The 23,233-nt window shown below is 39.1% G+C and overlaps 1 pseudogene; it reads right to left on the minus strand.

Moving 5' to 3' along the window:
• Positions 1 to 1,471: 1,471 nt before the first annotated feature.
• LOC102402385 overlaps positions 1,472 to 23,233 on the minus strand; it is an 84,686-nt pseudogene continuing 62,924 nt past the window's right edge.

Genomic DNA, 23,233 nt, shown 5'->3' on the forward strand with positions numbered 1-23,233 from the left:
TCTTGCAGGTCTTCAAAGAACGTTCAACATCAGCCTCTTCAGCATTAATGGAATTACTGGGAGTTGATATACTACTTAATAAATGATAGGGAGTAGGAGAAACAGGCATCTTCTGAATAACAGGTGACTTGGGCGAGGTACTTATAGGAGAACAAATAACATTCAGGAAGGATAAATGGTACCTTAGGAGGATATATGGAAGTTAGGGGAGTTTTGTGATAATGTCTGTTTGTCTGGTGCTTTCTCAAAAAAAAAAAAAAAATAGTCTTCCAAGACTTTTTCCAAAAGGCAAAGCAAAAATAGATAGATTGGTAGATAGGTAAAGATGAGGTGAAAAGTCATAGGCAAATCTTATTTATCCAGAGTAACTTTCTCTAATTTTAACACTTCCTCCAAAAGTAAATCAAAAGCCAATTAAAACTGACTCAAATGCATTCTTTTCTATACTTAAATAATACACAGCTTCTTTATCCATTCATCTGTTGATGGACATCTAGGTTACTTCCATGTCCTAGCTACTGTACATAGTGCTGCAATGGACACTGGGGTACATGTGTCTTTTTTGAATTTGCTGTATGATGCAGGGAACCCAAAGTTGGTGCTTTGTGACAAACTAGAGGGGTGGAATGGGGAGGGAGGTTCAAGAAGGAGGGGCCATACACATACCTATGGCCAATTCAAGTTAATGTTTGGCAGAAACCATCACAATATTGTAAAGTAATTATCCCCTAGTTAAGAATAAAAATTATAAAAAGTTAATCATTTAAAAGGCAAAAACTCATGCAAATCTTATTTCCCCATGAGGAAAGGCCTATGAATCTGTGTTTAAAGTTACATATAGTAAGTTTTATGCCACTATTAACAATTGCAACACATCAAAACATTGACAGAAGCCATAACAGCAATATCTAAATCTTTAGGTAGTGATGAAAACTGGAAAATACAAAAATGATATCAATCAACACCACTAAATATTAATGACAAGTCTGCTTGTTTGGGTGCTGTTTAAATAGCTGGTATTAGAGCTCAATCTGAGTTTGTAAAGGGCGTCCCTGGCGGCTAAAATGGTAAAGAATCTACCTGCCATGCAGGTGACCTCCGTTTTATCCCAGGATCTAGAAGATCCCCTTGAGAAGGGAATGGCTCCCCATTCCAGTATTCTTGCCTAGAGAATTCCATGGACAGAGGAACCTGGTGGGCTACAGTCCATGGGGTCACACAGAGTCAGAAACAATTGAATGACTAACACTATCACTTACAATATGGAAAATTCAACAGTGCTGATGTTTAAATCTGCTAAAAAGTAACTTAGATGCAGAGAAACATCACTTAAAATGTTATATAAATTTTCATCATACACACATAATACAAAAATATTTTCCTTTAATAAAGATTTTCTCATCATGTTTAATGGAAAACAACAAAATATCATGGAAACAGTCCAGTAGAGAAACTTTTCCTATTTATCTTTCTAAATCATGTATTTTTCCTTCCAAATCTGTATATCTTGTTCATCTGTTTACAAAAATAGGTCATCACACACATTTGACCCATCTGTAGATCCTCAAGAAGGCACTCTAAAGGCATCAGATGCAAACTGAGCATCAACTGAAAGAAAAGGAAAGAATTATATTTTTTACCTAAAATACTTGGGTTAACTAAGATTAGTAAAACAAACAAGCAAACCCTGAGACCTTTCCTAGTATTCTGAAAAATGAAATATATCTATAGATGATACAACATAAAATACTAATCAAGATTACAATTTTATAATTTGCTTATGGTCGCATGTGGGGCTGAGTATCAGAGCTCCTGGTTTTCTCATTCTTCATTCATGTACTCATGCAATTGAGTGAATTGATGAACACTCATGTATTCATGCAAAGTTCTGTGACAAGCACTGGAATTACAAGATGAAGGTGACCCAGTCCACCCTGAAAAACGATATGTCCTAAACTAGAAAAACAAACAGGCAATTTCCATACAGAGTCACAAATTCTAAGATATAAAAGATGGCACAAGTAACACTCAGGAGGGGAAGCCAGCTTTGGGTCAATACTGCAAGCTTTTTGGTGGAGGTGATATGTATGTAGCTACCTGAAGGACAGGAAAAAGTACAAGAGATAGAGGGGAGAAGCACGTACAAAGACCGGAGGTGAGCAAGTGAATCTGTGGGATCCTACATAGTCTGTCTGGTTAGATGCAGAGCTAAGCAGCAGAGTAAGGTTGTAAAGAGATAAGGCCAACTACTTTGGCAGGACCCAAATTGATGTGGGTGTTTGGAGCATTTCCTGAGGGTAAAAGATAAACTGGTGATGTATCTAGTGACAGAGAAATTTTAAAGTCACCCACCAAGTGACAGCTACACAAACGTGGCTGCTTGAGTCTGGGTTTCCTAGCCTTAACCACTACCAGACACTTGAGAAGTTGATGAGTGGCACGTTTTCTGAGAATTGTGTCAGGGTGTAGGAAGATAGCTCCACAGGGATGGAGGAAGTAGAAGAAGGATACAGCTAGAAATAAAAAGAAATACACAGACCTTCAGAGACTGTTTTTCAAGCTATGGTACATGATGAATAAATGAAAAAAGATATTTTTCACCATGACTGCTCATATTTTCACATTTTTCATTAGCTATGTATAAAAAAATATTTAATATAGCATCTGTTATCCAAACAATGGAAAGAGATACCATTTGTTGTTTACAGTGTATTTCAGGAATCAATGTCTAAATTTAATTCATACATTTTGGCAACATACCTTCTCTTAATGCTCTAGCTATACTCCTGTCCAACTCCCGCTGTGTCTGAAATCAGTCACATATTTATCTTTAAGATAAACAAGTTATATGCTTATAACTTATTAAATGTGACTTTTAAATAATACTTTTAGAGACTAGACCTAACCTGAAGATTACCTCAGTAGAAAAAAAAAAATAATCACATAAAAAAAAGAAAATGAATTCCTACTTATTCTGCTTATAGATAACAGAGAACATACATATGGAATGCTATTTAGATTAATTTGATAAAAAGTACAATAAATATCAGTCTATCGAGTACACATAATTTCAGAGAATTAGGGAATGACCCATCATCTTTGGAATGATCCGTAAGATTACTATCGTCTCCCCTAAAAGCTCCTGGCCTATATATGTACTTCTGAGATTTTATTTTGATTTCTAGGTGAGGATCCTGTTCAAATGGCAGAAGTAGTTCGAGTCGAATGTTAATAAGGAGAACACATCTATGATTTTCTTTAAACTTTTTCCATTTAACGAAAACACAGAAAGGTGAGAAAATTATTTACAAGAAAATGTATATAATGTATATACATGTATATATATATATATATATATATATGTTGTATAATATACATACAAATACATATAATACATATAAATCATGCCAGCAAGATTTAATTCTGAAGATGTTTAGTGAGAAGGATTCTCTCATAAGTGTTAGTTTTCAAACTATGTCCCATAGAAGGGGAAGGTCCCACAGAGGTCACTGCAAGGTTGAGGAACAGAGAAGTCACAGCTGCAGGGGCTCTGGCCACTCTTTGGCTAAATGGTTCTATACTTGTCTCCATTTGATATAACATGGTTCCACGCAAAAGATTTTTTTTAGAAGGTTGTTTTCTTTGAAAAAACAAAACAAAACAAAACAAAAACTTTTGTAAGGTATGAGACTCACTGATTTACTCAAACTTCCTAGTTCTACAAAAGAAGTAACAAAGCCAATGGCATTCTTACTGAGTCCTGTGCCAGCTACTTCCGCAGGTTAAAAAAAAAAAAAAAAAACATAGATTTTTAACTATAACATGGACAAAATGAATATATAAATCCATCTTATATAATTAACAATGCTTGTGGCATGACATGACTTTCTAACTAAATTATGTGCTTTAAATGCATAAATAAGAATAAATCAATAGCAAACTCCTATTTGTAGCAGTTGATATAGTTAATTTAGAATGTATAAATATTTTTTAAAAACAAGACAGAGAAATTGTAGGAGAAAATCTTTATTGAATCAAGCAGGCCAAAACCGAAGAGATTCGTCCTTAAAAGGATGTTCATTTCCTCCAGATAAAACCTGATTAACTAAAATCAGTCAACATTGAATTATCCACATTTTGGGTTATGTAGAGCAAAATTTAAAACATGCAACAGATCTCTCTTTACTGTCTAGCATACTTCTATCCAAGCTCTCATCATTAGTTTGTTTATACAAAAAGTATGAGTGTAATCTCAGTTATAATCTAAATCTGGTCAGAAATGACAGTTGAACTTCATTTCCTCAGCCTGAAGTTTCAAGGGGAGGACTTATAGTCCTACCCTCCATATGAGAAGAGAGGAGATTTATCTAATGGGTGAGTTTGGGACAAGGAACTAAGAAGTGCTTGCTTGGTTCCAAATCTTTTCTTTGAAAAGATGTTATGTGCCCACAGAGCTAGGAGCCACAAAACATTTAGATCTAGTTGTCTAGACTTTTGGGTGCAGGAAATTACAGCTCCAAGGCCTTTAAAAGACCTTTTAATTCAAGGGAATAAAATATCAAGACTGAGTTATGAGCAGTTATTTAGGCTCTTCAACATTTAGGAGACCACACCTTTAATCTTTTGACTGACTCCCGATATATTGTAGGGTTGTTTCCTCATATTGAAACTGCTAATATTCCAAAAAAATAAAACTACTATCTTCTCCTTGTTATCTGATTTACAGAAAGAGATTAAACACAGAGATAAAAAATATTTTGTGGGACATAGAGCCCATTCCAGCTTGCCCGGCCATTTACATGAAGGAAATGCTTTGGCAGATGCGTTGACTAAAGTAATTGCTTTAAACTTACATAAAAAGATTGATAAGGCCAAAAATTCTCACAAAATTCACCATCAAAATGCAGCTGGTTTAAGGTATAAATTTCATATCCCTAGTAAAACAGCCAGACAAACAGTAAAGTTATGTCCAAATTGTAAATAATCACTTAAACATAAACACATAGGGGCAGACTACAATGATGAGACACTAGATGCCTGAATTACAGGCTACGACTCGGCCCCTGGTCAAGTAAAAAGGCCTCCTTACGGGAGAGTGAAAAAGGCCAGATGTGTTGCTAACTTGTGGGAGAGGGTATGCTTGTATATTTCTACAGAATGCAGATTCTCCGGTTTGGATCTCAGACAAATTCGTCATGTCACATTCCCCAAAGACCAGGTTCGCGGCGCGCGCACTCGCTCGCTCCCCCTCCCCCAGCCAGCTCTCGCCTCCGCGCCACCAGCAGCGCCTCGCACCCACCTCGCTGCACCCCGTGACCTAGAGCAAAGAAGTCTGTGCAGCGAGTGAGGGCCAGAGAGGAAAGCGCACCCGCGGAGTGCCGTCCAGACCAGCGTGGCCCCACCGGCGAGAGGGGACCGCCTGAGCCCAAGCGGTGGCGGCTAGCCCTAAACCACGAACCCTGCCCCTCCGCCCACCATAGGCGCCTTGGCCCACAGCCTGCCGCTCGCGTTCTGCCTCCTGATGCTGGGGACACTGCTCCCCGCGGCCGACACCTACAGCTGCTCCCTGGTTCATCTTGTTTAAACCCTCAATATAATGTTTGCTCCTTTGTAATGCTACAACATCCACCTTATCTTATGATGTAACCACTTATTGAATTATGGTCTTGCTGTATTACAACAACTACAGGATTTAATGCAAACACGACGGTTTGTGGGCTTACTTATCTTGGGAACAGCAGCTTTGATAAGTGCAATCACTTCTGTTACTGTGGCAGCAATATCATTGACTCAACAAGTACATACTGCTCAATATGTTGATTCTATGTCCAAAAATGTTTCTTTAACATTGGCAACACAGGAAGCTATAGAGAGAAAATTAGAAATGAGGGTAGACGCCCTAGAGGAAGCAGTAATACATATTGGGACTGAATTGCAGGCTTTAAAGGTGAAAATGGCATTGTCTTGTCATGCTGACTATCGGTGGATATGTGTAACACCCCTGAAAGTAAATGAGACAGATTTTGAATGGGAAAAGATTAAAAACCATATTTCAGGTATCTGGAACAGCTCTGACATTGGTTGAGACGTAGGGAAACTTCACTATCAAATAGCAACCATGGAGCACTCCCGATTAGATTTTACTGCTGCTGGAACAGCAAATGATTTCTTCCATACTTTCCCTAACTACATCTCAGGAAAGAATATTCTGTCTAATGTCTTTAGCTATGCTGCGGTGGCTGCTTTAATTCTGCTTCTCATAATCATTCTTCCTTGTATTGTCAGGATTCTTCGGCAGAGTATTCAGAGGCTCGCGACTGAGCTACATCTGGCTGTTTTAAGAAATAAAAAAGGGGAGATGCCGGGAGCCGGCGAGAGACATTCCACTCGTGACAAAGGTCATGAGGAAGGAGGCTGGGCATACACAAAGGCGGGATCGAGCCTCGGGAGTCCTCCCGGATATTCTTGAGCATCTACCCCCCAAAACCAGAGTCTGCCTACTTTATTGCTTTGTGCTCTCACCTCTGACTTTACTGGGGGCTGTCCCCCACCACCATCTCACTCTCTCTGTCAAAGAGCTAACTTACAGCTCCAATTAATAAAGTTCCTGGGCAATTAGGAGTGTTTAAATCCAAACACGTCAGATGGCTCTCTAACTCGCCTGACAAGTTTACCCGGACTCCTACAGCAATGCATACAATTGTTTACAGTCTCCGAGCCTCGAGAGGCACGGGAAGCTTAAGATATTCAAATAGCTTAGAGCCTCTCAGAGAGTTAGAAACTGTCAGAATAAAACTAGTAAAAGATTTCATTGATGAACCAATGCTTGTTGCCAAGTTTCCACATCCCCTGAATTGTATCCTTGAATGTGTATTAATTAATATAGTTGGTATGTAGAAGAAATAAGTAGTGGCCTTGGTGTTACTAACTTTAGACCCTTAAGGTAATAAATTCTTTCCTTTGTTGTAATCCCATTACACATCTGCCCTATAGGAATGCAATTTTATCTTCGAAAGATGGGGCCAAACCTTAAAATAATTACTCTTAGAGAAAATAAGTCTTACGGTTGATAAGTCTTTGTCAAGAGTCATAAAATGTTAATAGGTCTTCTGGCTAGAAGATGATGTAAATCACCTAAACCATTTGTATACGATACATTTGCAGGAAAGAAACCCTGGTTTTTGATAAGGATCAAAGGCTGCTGACTTTGCATCCCCATTATCCTCTATGTGTAACTTAGGGTATAAAAACCCCTGTTGAAAATAAAGCTACGGGCCTTGATTGCCAACGCTTAGTCTCCTAATGTCATTCTTCCCCTCAATTTTCAGATGAGTGTCCATCTGGAGCGCGGATATCCTCTGCGACCATTTATTTGCCTGGGCTTCGAAGACCACTTGAGAAGGTGTCTAAGGTGGGGCACTTTTCGCTATTCGAGAGGGAGCCTGCGGCCTCCGTGGTCAGAGCTAACCTGGTGTCACGGGTTATACTGATTTTCCGCATAAACCAAGCTACTCAGCTTCTTTTCTCCACTAAATTTTCCTACTGAGCTATCCTCATTCTATTACTCTTTATATCTTGATAAATAAATAAATAAATAGGTCGCTGAAGCCGTCTCTCCTTTGAATACCCTGGATCAGCCGGGGCTGGACCCCAGCACACAGCACTGTGAACTTGGGTCTGCAGTAGGCAGCCTGTGTCTGGGATGAGGGTCAAGCATTTGCTTCCTCCACTTAGGCCTGCATGGGGAAGTGTCTGACTTGGGAGGAAGTTTTCAGAGGCCCGCTGTCACTGCACACCTAAAGCACATCCTCCAGTTTCACGGCTCTCAAGTACTAAGACCCAACATAGCCGCAGTGCTGTTGACGAAACTTTAGGTTGCTCTTCTATGACGGCAAGATGTCAAATGAGAAAACAATTTGAGACTGCATTTAACAAGGGCTACTTGTCTCTGCATCACCAACATCACAGAAACACTATCAAAATGATAAACCCGTGTGCACAGATTGAAATGGATATTTTAACCACAATGATTACACAGTGAAAACTGATTGCAATTTCAAGACTCCCATACCGTTCATCCAGATGATGTCAAGATAGAGATAAAGTGAGCTTCATTTATAATTTTTAAATGTTTTCATTAACTACAAATTTAGAAACATTCTACAACTGCTCAGCAAGATAGTTTTTAGAAATTTAAATCAAAATTCTCATACTCTTGTACAAGAAAATAACAAAAAATGTTAACCTAAAACTAGAAACTAATCTTCTGATTTAGTATTACAAGTTTGTTTAATTCATAAAAAGGATTTATATAGGATTCTTTCAAATAAAAACACATCCATATGTGGTTAGTGTTTAGATGCCAGTGATTCACTTATGTTTGCTGTTGCTAAGTCACTTTAGTCATGTCCGACTCTGTGCGACCCCATAGACTGCAGCCCCACCAGGGTCCCCCATCCCTGGGATTCTCCAGGCAAGAACACTTGAGTGGGTTGCAATTTCCTTCTCCAATGCATGAAAATGAAAAGTGAAAGTGAAGTCACTCAGTCATGTCCGACTCTTCACGACCCCATGGACTGCAGCCTACCAGGCTCCTCTGTCCATGGGATTTTCCTGGCAAAAGTATTGGAGTGGGTTGCCATTGTCACTTATGCTTAGGAGTAGATAAACTGTGGTGGGTACAGCAAAACGTGGAAATGATTATGAACCACTGCTAAAGTGAAATCAATTAGAAAGTAAGTCAAACATCTTAAAGTATACTTTCAGTTACTAGGCAATAAGATTTCATTTCTAAAGTAGAATTTCAATGCAGCTTTTCAAGAAATTTAAAAAGTATCTCTTAAAAACAGAAATCTAGGACAAAAAAAAAATCATTACATGTCTCCTTGATAAGCACAGTTAATGACAGATTTTACTTACTGTGCATAAGTCAAATAAACAACTCAGAAGTTCACCAAATTAAAAACAAGGATCATTCATATCAGAAATCTGAAGCCCAATGAACAAAAGATAATAGAACTAACCTTGGTCAAGTAAGTCTCCATGCTATTATTCAAAGCGCATGGAATTGAGGTAGAAAAGCCTATGTTTGCTCTTGGAGTAAGATTTCCATTGAGCACTAAAGGATTACTGAAATTAACATCACAAGGGGACTCCAGGACTGGCCTCGTGCTAAGAGGGCTGAGTAAAGATCTGTTGTGCTCTTTCTTCACCTCAAGTTTGTTGCTGATCACTGCCAGCCTCTCATGAGTCCTGGGGAAGATGGAAAACACCAACTTTACTCATGTTTCCCTAAATTATCTGCATTTTTAAAGTTGCCATATAGTAAATGGAATTCCTAATAAACTGTTTGAACACTGAAAAAACAGAGCAGACCTCCTGTAAATAATGATAGTTGTAACCTTCTTCTAAAGAAGTACACATGTGTCTAGGGCTCCTCAAGTCACAAATCACAGTTGGGAGAGGAAAGAAAGGGCATCAGAGAGAAAGGGAGGTGGCCTCACGCTGACATCTGCTGCCCTCTGGGACACACCTGCCTCCAGGAAACAGTTCAGGAATGAAGAAACACCCCATCCCACAAAGCCACTTTCAAGCATTTGCTTTCACCATTTTTGAATACATGTTTCACTCATGACCTCGGAGAAATTAAGCTTTTGGCTCTGAGGTATCACTTAGAGCCACAATCTCAAGGGAGGATGAAAAAGTCAAAGGGTGAGGCTGAAAAGAGCTAAAACAGCGCCAGGATCAATTACAAGTATCCCCTGCTTTTCCAAAGTTCATTTTATGTTACTTCACTTCTACGAAGGGCCTAGGTCAGTACCTGTTTTTGATGATAGAGAAGAAAAAAAAAAAAAACCTGAAGACAATTTCTGGTCTCATTTAAAAAGCCAAATCTCTAAACAGTGTTCAGTGTACGGTTTTACAGCGAGAGGCATCACACTCCCCAAGCAGGGAGACTGGCCCCACTGAGCGCCTTCCCTGGAAACCACACCCCACATCTCAGCATCAAGTCGCCACAGCCCTAAGTCCTGTCTGGGAGCACCTGTGCTTCACTTGTGCATATTCATTTTATGTATCAACTAGCAGAATGTGTCCTTGGGTACCTGCTTCTTTGCTTTATGCTGCCTTGGCTTATGAAAGGCTTCATAGGAGTGCTCTGCTTTCAGATAGTTGGGGAAACTTGGACTAGGCACTGCAGGTGGGATCTGCTCTTTTCATTCTCCAGACCCCTCAGTCAGGTCACTATATTACTTTTAGCCACTTTGTGATTTACCCTGCCTTTAACCCATGTGTTAATTTCCCCCTATTTCATAAGTATGCCTTTACATAGTGTGGAAAAACTTGATACAGTACTAATAGTTTGTCTTAAGGCGCCCCCTTAGCAGTGACCGTGTAGTTAGTTTTCACTTCCTACTAATCTCATGTACCCCACTCTATAAAAATTAGGCTTTAGAGACAAATTAATGAACTAAATTTAGTTTCTGTGATTCTGTGTTTTGACTTACTTTTCTAGTTTATCTTCCAATGACTTCCTAACTTCACATTCTCATAGGTAGAGTTGCTTATATTTTTCCAACTCTGCTTTATTAGAATCTTCTTGCAAACTTTTCATTTTGGAGAGTTCAGATTCCAAGTCTTTAATTCTGAGTTCCATCTGTTGAAATTCAGCTTGTGTCTAAGGCAAATTGAAAAAGATAACATTTTAAAAATAACCATTAACCTGGAAAATTATACTTGTTCCCTTTAGTTTTGAGTCAGTGATTCAGAGAGCAATTTCAAGGGTGGAAAAAAAAAAAAGAGTAAAAGTTTAAAACAATTATCAATAATGTGAAGTGAATTAAATCTGAATTATAAAATTAAAGTGGAATCACTGTTATAGTAGTACTTATATAATCTGATAATTCAAATAATAAGAGGATCAACTTAAATTTTAAAAATTGAGCAAGACGACTTAAGAATAATTCAAGAGGATGGTACCAGTTTTAAACCACAATATTTTCTTTTCTTACTAATGATCTTGTTTTTTACCAATTGGTCTTATAAGTAAAAGGATTCTGTAGTGAGAATCATTCTGAAAGATCAATTTAGTGACAACTGTGATGGAAACTGAAGTATTTAAAGGAAAAACAAGCGCCTCCCTTCCTTCCAGAAATCTACAAAACTAACTGCTCTAAGGGAGGTAGAGGAAACACGTTAAGCTGTATAGATCCAAAATGTAATGTACAGTGAAAGTGAATACAAGCATATGACAGATCAACAAATTAACCTACAAAAATAGGTTAACTTTTTTTCATTTCTCTACGAGATCCTGTCTCACTCTTTCTTCAGTCTCCTGTTGATATTGCTCTACTTGACTGTGTTCTATCATATTCATTTCTGACTTCTGAGGTTCACTACTTCTTGCTCCAACTTCTTTTTCTTCTTCCCTAGTTTTTAAACTTTCTTTTTCATTAGTTTCATAGATAATAACTCATGTTGAAAAACTTGATTTTTTGCATCCAGGTGCAGACATTTTGAAGATGCAGTTTCCAGCTCTGCTGGAAAATCAGCAGTCTTCAAGAATAAAAAGATACTGTTTGCTAGTGAAGAAAGTGGACTGAGCACAGCCTAACTCAAACCCAGGATCAAATAAATACAATGGTATCTGTATTGTAGAATGTAGGACCAGAGATTACTCAGAGAATCAAGAAAGAAATTCAAACCACCAAGAGTCACAAAATATGTTCTTCACTGTCATCTTTTTCAAACAACAATTGCACTTGACTTTACACTGTTTTATTGTTCTATAATAATGTTTTTCTATCTTTCTTCATAAAATGACTACAAGTCACCTCTTAGTAGAATGTCTCTTACTCCTCCTCACATCTTAATGTCCCAGGATTTTAAAGAAGTTTGAGGGATACTTTATTGAGTTATCTAGGGCTAAGTCCCTCCCAAAAGAAGACTGTGAGAATAAGACTCTAATTAATAAATCTTGTAAATATGGATTCTAATCCCATGAGCCTTTTTCTGAAGTACAAAGACTTTGCTAATTTGAATTGCATTCCCAAGAAAATTATTTGCAAAGTTAAAGAAATCCCATTTCCTAACAGTTTACAGAGATGATCCACTCACTTTTCTGAACAACAACAACAACAAAAAATGCCTCATTCTTGTAATTCTTTGTTACTGTCCATTTATGCAAGACAAGTGCTGTGCATATCAATGAATATTCCGTTACACCAATGTATACTTAGCCAAGATTCCCCCTCATGGAAGAAATGTCAACAGTGTAAAATTAGGGGTTAAACTGTTCCTCAAATACTAGGTAACAAGCGCTGATGTGAAAAGGCTCAAAGAGCTGGAGAGTCACAAAAGCTCCATGAAGGAGGAGAGACTGGACGCCAGGTCTGAAATAATGAAGGACTACCCAAGAGGAAAATAAACTAAAGACAGAAAGGACAGTCTGAGCAAGGGTCAAGAAAAGGTGAAATCAGCCAGCTAATTTTGAGGATAAGATCCAACCACAGGGAAATAAAAACATGTACACACAGAATCATGGAAATCAATGTTCACAACAGCATTATTAATAAGCGGAAACAACCCAAAGCTCCATCAAGTGATGATGGATACATGGCTTAGCTTACTGTTGACAACCAACAGAAATGGAAGAACTGATACTTGTTATCACATGGATGAACTGTGAAAACACGACATCAAATGAGCAAAGCAAATCCCAAAGGAGCATACTGCATGATTCCATTTATATAAAACACGGAGGACAGGCATGTCTACAGAGACAGATATTAGACTGGGGTTTGCCTGGGGCTGAGGGAGATGGGAGGCCACGGGTGGTGGCTAAGGGATGCAGGGTTTCTTTTAGGGGGTGATGCGAATGGTCTAAAATTGACTGTAGTCACCAGTTACACCTTTCTAGACTAAGAGCTACTGAACTACATACACATGTTGCATGGGTGAATTCTATGATACGTCAATTATACTTCAATAGCTTTTAAAAAAATCCAATGGCAGGATCCAGATAATCTTCTTAATTCTCTAGTTTGGATGTACATATTCTACACCATCTGAGTAACTCCATGCTTTTACAATATCCTTAAAATGAAAAGGAAAGAAGGCAATGCCTAAACTTCAACTGGTTTGTATAATACCCTTTCTGCACAAGTTATTCTGAAATCCATGAAATAAATATATACAGAACTCTACAGCCATTCACAAAAGGAAAGATGAGAAATGATAATTTTCTGAATGTTCCATTAAATTAATATTATCCTCTGATTTTAATCTGGCTTCCTTCATCATGATAATACAGCTATCACTTTAAAAAGTATTGTTTCAAAGAAAAAAAAGCTCTCAACTTGTGTGAATAATGAGGCACAATTCTCAACTTTCCTAAGGGCAAATAATATAAGGAAAAATAATATAATGCAAATGGTAGGATGAAAGTTGGAGTTTAAGGAACGAGTGCATTATAAAGATAAGAAAATTGTAGTAAGTTACTTGCAACAAAAATACAGAAGAAAGCTGACCAGGAAAATGAGTGTCCTAAAACACTTTATCCTACATATTAACTGTTAACACGTTCAATTTCATAAATACCTGACTTGCGAGTAGACGTAGTTGTAGTAGTTTGCAATTGTTCTTCAAATCCTGTGCCTCAGCTTCTGATCTGATCAGTTGCTCAGTCATGTCCGACTCTTTGAGACCCCATGAATCGCAGCACGCCAGACCTCCCTGTCCATCACCAACTCCCGGAGTTCACCCAGATTCATGTCCATCGAGTCAGTGATGCCATCCAGCTATCTCATCCTCTGTCGTCCCCTTCTCCTCTTGCCTCCAATCCCTCCTAGCATCAGAGTCTTTTCCAATGAGTCAACACTTCACATGAGGTGGCCAAAGTACTGGAGCTTCAGCTTTAGCATCATTCCTTCCAAAGAAATCCCAGGACTGATCTCCTTCACAATGGACTGGTTGGATCTCCTTGCAGTCCAAGGGACTCTCAAGAGTCTTCTCCAACACCACAGTTGAAAAGCATCAATTCTCCAGTGCTCAGCCTTCTTCACAGTCCAACTCTCACATCCATACACCATTGGGGTCATCCATACATGACCACAGGAAAAACCATAACCTTGACTAGATGAACCTTTGTTGGCAAAATAATGTCTCTGCTTTCGAATACGCTATCTAGGTTGGTCATAACTTTTCTTCCAAGGAGGAAGTGTCTTTTAATTTCATGGCTGCAGTCACCATCTGCAGTGGTTTTGGAGCCCAGAAAAATAAAGTCTGACACTGTTTCCACTGTTTCCCCATCTATTTCCCATGAAGTGGTGGGACCGGATGCCATGATCTTCATTTTCTGAATGTTGAGCTTTAAGCCAACTTTTTCACTCTCCACTTTCACTTTCATCAAGAGGCTTTTGAGTTCCTCTTCACTTTCTGCCATAAGAGTGGTGTCATCTGCATATCTGAGGTTATTGATATTTCTCCTGGCAATCTTGATTCCAGCTTGTGTTTCTTCTAGTCCAGCGTTTCTCATGATGTACTCTACATATAAGTTAAATAAACAGGGTGACAATATACAGCCTTGACGAACTCCTTTTCCTATTTGGAACCAGTCTATTGTTCCATGTCCAGTTCTAACTGTTCCTTCCTCACCTGCATACAAATTTCTCAAGAGGCAGATCAGGTGGTCTGGTATTTCCATCTCTTTCAGAATTTTCCAGTTTATTGTGATCCACACACTCAAAGGCTTTGGCATAGTCAACAAAGCAGAAATATATGCTTTTCTGGAACTCTCTTGCTTTTTCTATCACCCAGCGGATGTTGGCAATTTGATCTTTGGTTCCTCTGCCTTTTCTAAAACCAGCTTGAACATCAGGAAGTTCACAGTTCACATATTGCTGAAGCCTGGCTTGGAGAATTTTGAGCATTACTTTAATAGCATGTGAGATGAGTGCAATTGTGCGGTAGTTTGAGCATTCTTTGGCATTGCCTTTCTTTGGGATTGGAATGAAAGCTGACCTTTTCCAGTCCTGTGGCCACTGCTGAGTTTTCCAAATTTGCTAGCATATTGAGTGCAGCACTTTCACAGCATCATCTTTCAGGATTTGGAAGAGCTCAACTGGAATTCCATCACCTCCACTAGCTTTGTTCATAGTGATGCTTTCTAAGGCCCACTTGACTTCACATTCCAGGATGTCTGGCTCTACGTCAGTGATCACACCATTGTGATTATCTGGGTCGTGAAGGTCTTCTTTTTGTACAGTTCTTCTGTGTATTCTTGCCATCTCTTCTTAATATCTTCTGCTTCTGTTAGGTCCATACCATTTCTGTCCTTTATCAAGCTCATCTTTGCATGAAACGTTCCTTTAGTATCTCTGATTTTCATGAAGAGATCCCTAGTCTTTCCCATTCTGTTGCTTTTCTCTATTTCTTTGCATTGACCCCTGAAGAAGGCTTTCTTATCTCTTCTTGCTATTCTTTGGAACTCTGCATTCAGATGTTTATATCTTTCCTTTTCTTCTTTGCTTTTCACTTCTCTTCTTTTCACAGCTATTTGTAAGACCTCCCCAGACAGCCATTTTGCTTTTTTGCATTTCTTTTCCATGGGGATATTCTTGATCCCTGTCTCCTGTACAATGTCACAAACCTCATTCCATAGTTCATCAGGCACTCTATCTAGCACAATAACATGACATGACTTTTAGTGAAGCCTCCGATCTTGTTGAAGTTGTCTCACAACTGCCTAATAAGATGCTCTGTCACTGAGTTTATAAAATCACTTTAGTATTATACTATGTTAATAATAGATAACTCCAACATATGGACTTTGAAAACTATCACCACAGACAGCAACTCACCTTCTTTTTCCTCCTCACTGACTCTGGTTATAGACACAGAAGGGGCCACCCTCCAGCCTTCCTGATATTAAGTTACTCAGACAAGGGATGTGGCCCCACTGTCCATGCCCTGCCCCTCCCAATAAATCTGCAGAGCGTCACCACCTCACGTCCAGAAAGAAATGAGCGTGTGGGTAGGAAAAGTGATGGAAAATTCCACACTGTGGAAGCATTGTGCAAACATTTTTCCTTTCATTTTTATTAGAAGCTTTGGTTAACTCAGATATCTTCACATTTTCCAACCAGTGCTCAGATCTTTCCAATAGATTCCTACCTCAGCAGAAAAAATGAGATCATTCCCTTGTGGCTTATCTATTTTATATCTAGTAGTGTGTCTATATTAATCCCAAACTCCTAATTTATCCCTCCTCCCCACCTTTGCACTTGGCTAATCACTCTATTCAATATTCTGTAGTCACCTACCTGGGAAAAGGAACTGAAAAATAATGCATATAGTGTACAAATAACTGAATTAACTTGCTGTACGTCTGAAACTAACACAAAATTGTAAATCAACCATATTCCAATATAAAAGAAAAATCTAATTTAAAAAAGTAGGTTGCTCCCATGGCCGTCAAGGAGCCTCGATAACCTGGCCTCTACCTGCCTCCAGACCGCACCTCCTACAACCCTCTCCCTGACTCACTCCATTCCTGCTGCTCACGAATCCTGCCATCCTTCATTTTTAGAGGACAAGCTTGTATTCAAATGATAGTAATTGATATGTAAAATGAGAATTATGAGCAAATTGTTTGTAAAAATGTTAAGTAAATCATAAATAGCAGTGGGAAGATTAAATCAAGAATAGTTTTGCTAAAGCTTACCACCTGAGTCCCAAATTATGATTTAATGATAAGTAGATACATTTGAAGAGTTGAGAGGCTTTAGGAATAAATGATTCAAGGCTAAAATGTTTCCCATATTAACTCAAATTGACATGAATAAAAATAAAATTGTACCAACAAATATAACAAAAAGTTATGACAAGCTACTGAAGCCAAAATACGATATATAAAATACAGCCTCTGGGAAACCTGGAATTGACTATCAAGATAATCCAGGTAACTGAAGCTTCATTTCAAAATATTCATTTCAGGTTTGAGCATTTCATTTATCTGCTTTGTCATGATACTGAAATGTGGTAACATAAAGATTAAAATTATTACCTTAATAAAGAGTAAATTACTAGTACCTGTCTATGTTATCAATTTAGAACTAAATCTCTTAACATTTCATAAATGACACGATGTCCCTACTCAAAGTAAAGGATTTCTTCGCTCTAATTTTTATTTGCTAGATACAAGGTATGATTTTAGGCTGGTTTAGAGACCATAGATTCAAAGCCTGTGTATGTTTTATATTCAACTAGATTCAAAATTTAGCCAGAATCAAGAATTACTTTGAATTTTCTTTCAGGAAGTCTGAGAATTATTTCTCCTTCTGGATGCTCACTTCTCCTTCTGCTTTCTCATTTTCATACCAGTACATTCTCTCTTTTAAATGATTTCATTCCTTGATTAACTCCTTGTTTCTTTTCTCCAGAATCAGACCTTGTTTCTCATATTCGGCCTGAAGTTTTCTGACGATCTGCTGAAACTGGTCTTGGATGCTAATGACTGTCTTCTCTTTACTGTCGGCTCTGTTTTGTGTATTACACAGTTGCTGTCGGAGCAACATGCTTTCACTCTGGAGTTGAGATAATCTCTCCTCTAAGGATTCCTGCTTTCCAAGGTATGTATTCACTTTGCCTTGTTCATTCTGATACATGTGTTCAATTTCCTGCTTTTGACACTCTGATTGGCTTAGATCTCTCTGGACATGTTCTAACATCAAAGTCTTTTTTCTAAGATCATCTCTCATGTGATGCAGCTTGATTTTCAGCTTATTGAAAATACTTTCCACTGTAGATAGTTGCTGGGAAAGCGTCTCGTTGTTATCTTTTAGATTAGCCACATCGTACTTCATTTTGTCCGGCAAGCATAACCACTCGTCTCTTGCTCTCTGGAAGGCAAGTTCCAGATCTCTTTTTGATGTCTGATCTTGATCATGATCATGTAAGGCAGCAGCCAGTCTAGAACGGTAGGATTTCACTTCCGTTTCCAATCTTTGTTTACTTTCTTTTTCATTCTCCAGCTTAGAGTTTAGCATTGTATTCTCAGCTGTCAGAGCATTAAGCTGGCCTGTATAGTGGGATATAGTCTTTGTTAACGTTTCCTGATTCAGTCTTATTGCCTTTTGAAGATCATCATTCTTTACTTTGAGAATTTCAATGTCCTCCAAATAGTTCTCTTCCTTTTCCCGATGCTGATTTTTCAGTGCATCTATCTCCAGTCTTAGCATTGGCAATTTCATCCTGCAGCACGTGCTTTTTATGTAACAGGTCTTTGGCTTCTTCACAATTATCATAAACCTAAGTGAATCAAAGGAGATTTTTAGCTGGTACTCAGTAAAGTGACAGTCCATGATTTCTTCTGAAATGAAAGACTAACTTGTATGTTTATACAATGAAAAGACTGCACCAAGTGTGTCTCCAACAAGAATAAATAAGGTTCAATTCAGTCCTCAGACTTTATACAAGCAGAAATTCCCAAAGGTTCAAAAATTTAATGGAGGATAATGAATCCATGAAAGTCAAAAAGAAATACCAAGAGACTTTTCAAGAAGCTCAGAACTGGAAAGGCTTCTCTCTAAACTACAACAAACCCAGAAGGCTTAAAATAAAAGATTCATAAATCTGACTACACTTAAAAATTGCATCTGATGTGGAATATTTATATAATGGAAAACTAGTAAGCCATAAAAAAGAATAAAATAATGCTATTTGCAGCAACAGGGACGGACCTAGACATTATCACCCTAAGTGATATAAGTCAGACAAAGACAAGTATTATATCATACTGCTTATATGTAGAATTTAAAGTTAACTTATTCACACAACAGAAAGAGACTCATAGACACAGAAAACAAACTTATGGTGACCACAGGGGAAGGCAGGGTAGGGGAAGGGATAAATTAGGATGTTGGAATTAACATATACACACTAGTAGATATAAAATAACCAACAGAGATCTACTGTACAACATAAGGAACTACACTTAATATTCTGCAAGAAGAATCTGAAACGGAATATGTGTGTACATATGAGCGTGTGTGTGAGTGAGTGTGTATGTGTATTAGTCATTCAGTCATGTCCAACTCTTTGGGACCCCATAGACTATAGCCTGCCAGGATCCTCTGTCCATGGAATTTCCCAGGCAAGAATACTGGAATGGGTAGCCATTTCCTTCTCCAGGCTGCTGCTGCTACTCCTGCTAAGTAGTTTCAGTCGTGTCCGACTCTGTGTGACCCCGTAGACTGCAGCCCACCAGGCTCCCGCGTCCCAGGGGTTCTCCATGCAAGAACACTGGAGTGGGTTGCCATTTCCTTCTCCAATGCATGAAAGTGAAAAGTGAAAGTGAAGTCGCTCAGTCATGTCTGACTCTTAGTGACCCCATGGACTTCAGCCTACCAGGCTCCTCTGCCCATGGGATTTTCTAGGCAAGAGTACTAGAGTTGGGTGCCATTGCCTTCTCCACCTTCTCCAGGGGATCTTCCCAACCCAAGGACTGAACCCAGGTCTCCTGCATTGCAGGCAGATTCTTTACAGTCTGAGCCAGCAGGGAAGCCCCATTTATATAATACACACACACACACATACATATATATTGGAATCACTGTGCTGTATATGTGAAACTAACAGAATATTTTTAATCAACTATAATTCAATAAACAACACCACTTGCTAGGTTTATCGACACTGTATTTGATACCTCCTATATATCTACTTCACAGTAAGAGCCTTTACCCTTTATAAATAGACTAAATTTTGTACAAAAATTTTCCTTGAGAATATGCTACGTTCTAACATTTTAATAGGCAATTACAAGAATTACACCTATTGACAACTGTAGTAGGCACTTCTACAAACATTAATTAACTCATTAGCTGTAATGATTCTGGAAAGGAAAAAGTTAAAAATATGAGTAAGCTGCAGCCTTTTCGCCAGGTCTTTGGACTCTACTAGTCTTCTTACATCAAACCACATGTCTCTAGTATAAACATATTAATACAAAATAAACTTCCTATTTCATTCATGGTACATACACTAATGGTAAATAAGCTAAAATTTAGAAAGCTCTTAGAAAACTATCAGATTATTTGCTGCTGCAATAACTTTCATTATCTCTCCATAATGTTTAAAATAGTAAGATGGGTAAAATACAATGAAAAACACTTAATAACTCTCACTAAATATATATTATGCCATATCTATCACTGTTTTCAAAAGTTCCTTGTACTGAAATAGGACACTAACAGAGCAGAGTGCTCATTTTCTCACAAGTAGAAGAATCACATCCAAAATGTGGTCTCTGAACTGCCTATAGTTTCCTCCTTACCATTAGGGGAAGTGATAAACTAACCTAATGATCAATCGAGGAAGTGAAATCATTACCAAAACCCAGAATATCTTTAATTGGTAGCAAGAGTCCCCCCACCCCCCTTGGTGCAGGGGAGGCACTTTTATAAGTTTATTCTAAAGAAACAACTTTTTAAAGTGTTCAAAAGTGTTTTTCCAACTGATGTCACAGTTTTTACAAAATGAAAAACCGTAAATGATGTGAAAAGGCCGTTGACAGGGTATTGGTTAAAGAAACGACAGTGGAGCCAAGAATGGACTCTGATTCAGACAATGAAGGTGATGATGTGCATGGAGTGACAGACACGTTCACTCCAAAGCAGAGGGACTTGGTTGGGTAGCGCAGTCGATGGTGGACCACACATGGTCTTCCTTGCCTAAACCACAATCAGGGTGCCGGCTCCTCTGAGATACAAAAGATGTGAGATCGATTCCTATGGAAAATATTAAAGGCCTCTCATTGGATGAGGCCATCGTATGTCACCACCTGACTGCTCTAGAAAAATGGATTTGAATTACAAATACTACTTTCCCGAGCTCTTCCTGAGAGCTTTTCATTAAGGGAGATCTGCTGCTAGGACCTACGGGATAGGACCCAGCACATGTTTGAGAGGGACATCGGGTGTGGGATCAAATTCCTCTGCTGTGAGATGCCACTCAAGAACTCTGCAGAAGGAAGGACAACCAACTTCAAGGGTGCCTGGTTTCTAACAACTGATGGAAAAAACTTCCTGCACCTCTCAAGGACGCCAGTTAACACCTGTCCTTGAGGAATCTGCTGTGAGGGAGAATGCAGCTGGGAAAGCTGGAGTCAGCTCTGAGCTGTTCATGGGGCAGGTGGACTAGAGGGCTGACGGGCACAGAGGGAGGAGGGTCCACAACCCTCAGCCGCTTGCTAGATTGAAGGCCAGAGGCAAGTTGATGTAAAATTAGGCACGATGGTCCCTCTCAGCACCCCTTCTCTTCTAGACCTATTCACTCACCAATGGTCCATCAAGGCTGAAGGATCGGTTGCCTGAGGTGGGCTGAGAGCTTAACCTCCAGTTTTTACACCATTCTCAACCCTGTGGTTTCTCAGGATCTATTGTGTGAGCTATTGACGTGATCTCTTCCTCCCTCTGCTTGAAAAAGTGCACCCAGCATGTCAGGATCAGATCAGATCAGATCAGTCGCTCAGTTCTGTCTGACTCTTTGTGACCCCATGAATCGCAGCACGCCAGGCCTCCCTGTCCATCACCAACTCCCGGAGTTCATCCAGACTCACGTCCATTGAGTCAGTGATGCCATCCAGCCATCTCATCCTCTGTTGTCCCCTTCTCCTCCTGCCCCCAATCCCTCCCAGCATCAGAGTCTTTTCCAATGAGTCAACTCTTCCCATGAGGTGGCCAAGGTACTGGAGTTTCAGCTTTAGCATCATTCCTTCCAAAGAAATCCCAGGGCTGAGCTCCTTCAGAATGGACTGGTTGGATCTCCTTGCAGTCCAAGGGACTCTCAAGAGTCTTCTCCAACACCACAGTTCAAAAGCTTCAATTCTTCGGTGCTCAGCCTTCTTCACAATCCAACTCTCACATCCATACATGACCACAGGAAAAACCATAACCTTGACTAGATGAACATTTGTTGGCAAAGTAATGTCTCTGCTTTTGAATATGCTATCTAGGTTGGTCATAACTTTCCTTCCAAGGAGTAAGCGTCTTTTAATTTCATGGCTGCAGTCACCATCTGCAGTGATTTTGGAGCCCAGAAAAATAAAGTCTGACACTATTTCCACTGTTTCCCCATCTATTTCCCATGAAGTGATGGGACCTGATGCCATGATCTTCGTTTTCTGAATGTTGAGCTTTAAGCCAACTTTTTCACTCTCCATTTTCACTTTCATCAAGAGGCCTTTTAGTTCCTCTTCACTTTCTGCCATAAGGGTGGTGTCATCTGCATATCTGAGGTTATTGATATTTCTCCTGGCAATCTTGATTCCAGCTTGTGTTTCTTCTAGTCCAGCATTTCTCATGATGTACTCTGCATATAAGTTAAACAAACAGGGTAACCTTGATGAACTCCTTTTCCTATTTGGAGCCAGTCTGTTGATCCATGTCCACTTCTAACAGTTGCTTCCTGACCTGCGTACAAATTTCTCAAGAGGCAGATCAGGTGGTCTGGTATTCCCATCTCTTTCAGAATTTTCCAGTTTATTGTGATGCACACAGTCAAAGGCTTTGGCATAGTCAATAAAGCAGAAATAGATGCTTTTCTGGAACTCTCTTGCTTTTTCCATGATCCAGCGGATGTTGGCAATTTGATCTCTGGTTCCTCTGCCTTTTCTAAAACCAGCTTGAACATCAGGAAGTTCACAGTTCACATATTGCTGAAGCCTGGCTTGGAGAATTTTGAGCATTACTTACTAGCATGTGAGATAAGTGCAATTGTGCAGTAGTTTGAGTATTCTTTGGCATTGCCTTTCTTTGGGATTGGAATGAAAAGTGACCTTTTCCAGTCCTGTGGCCACTGCTGAGTTTTCCAAATTTGCTGGCATATTGAGTGCAGCACTTTCACAGCATCATCTTTTAGGATTTGGAAGACCTCAACTGGAATTCCATCACCTCCACTAGCTTTGTTTGTAGTGATGCTTCCTAAGGCCCACTTGACTTCACATTCCAGGATGTCTCGCTCTAGGTCAGTGATCACACCATCATGATTATCTGGGTGGTGAAGGTCTTTTTTTTGTACAGTTCTTCTGTGTATTCTTGCCATCTCTTCTTAATATCTTCTGCTTCTGTTAGGTCCATACCATTTCTGTCCTTTATCGAGCTCATCTTTGCATGAAATATTCCTTTGGTCAGGATCATATAATTCTTTTTTCCGGCCTTGTTACTTTGGGAACTTT

This window comes from Bubalus bubalis, chromosome 23 (genome assembly GCF_019923935.1).
Source record: "Bubalus bubalis isolate 160015118507 breed Murrah chromosome 23, NDDB_SH_1, whole genome shotgun sequence".
In the NCBI taxonomy this organism is placed as follows: Eukaryota; Metazoa; Chordata; class Mammalia; order Artiodactyla; family Bovidae; genus Bubalus; species Bubalus bubalis.